Here is a 635-nt window from a genome sequence, read left to right on the forward strand (position 1 = left end):
AAAGAAGGAAGAGAGTAAAACAACAACAGAAAATCGTATATGATTCCATAAAGAATTCTGTTTTGGTTGCTCATTATGATTGAACAATTTCTGTTATCGATCCTTAAAGGTATGAAAGCCGTCTCATTTTATACGTAATTTCTGGGGAAGACGAGTTGGAGATTATTTTTGATTAAGAGAAACATTTTAGTTAAAGTCTCATAAATTCATTAGTGGACTAATTACAGTGATAGATAGTAGATCTAACGGATAGTAGACCTAGCACCTACCCAACATGCTTGCCGCTGTGACCACGACAAATACCCAAAGCATAGCTAGACTCAGTGTAAGCCATGGTCACGAACTCTGCCAAAGTTATGGCTATTACGCCCGTTAAAGACAAGATACTTCCATATACACATCTACCTGGTTAAAGCCATGACCGGGTCATTCACTGGGTGGGAGTCACTCATGGGCCCAAGGTCAAGTATGGCAACACATCAGCTGATTAGGGCAGCCTGGGTCATCACCAAGACCAGGATCGTTGTGAATCAATTTTTTCTCTAGATATTCATGAGTTTTAGTATTCATCATGTTCATACATGTATTTGTATGAATATGTATTTGCAAACATAAAACCTACACAAGATGCGGCT

Source organism: Penaeus monodon, chromosome 29, assembly GCF_015228065.2.
Source record: "Penaeus monodon isolate SGIC_2016 chromosome 29, NSTDA_Pmon_1, whole genome shotgun sequence".
Lineage (NCBI taxonomy): Eukaryota > Metazoa > Arthropoda > Malacostraca > Decapoda > Penaeidae > Penaeus > Penaeus monodon.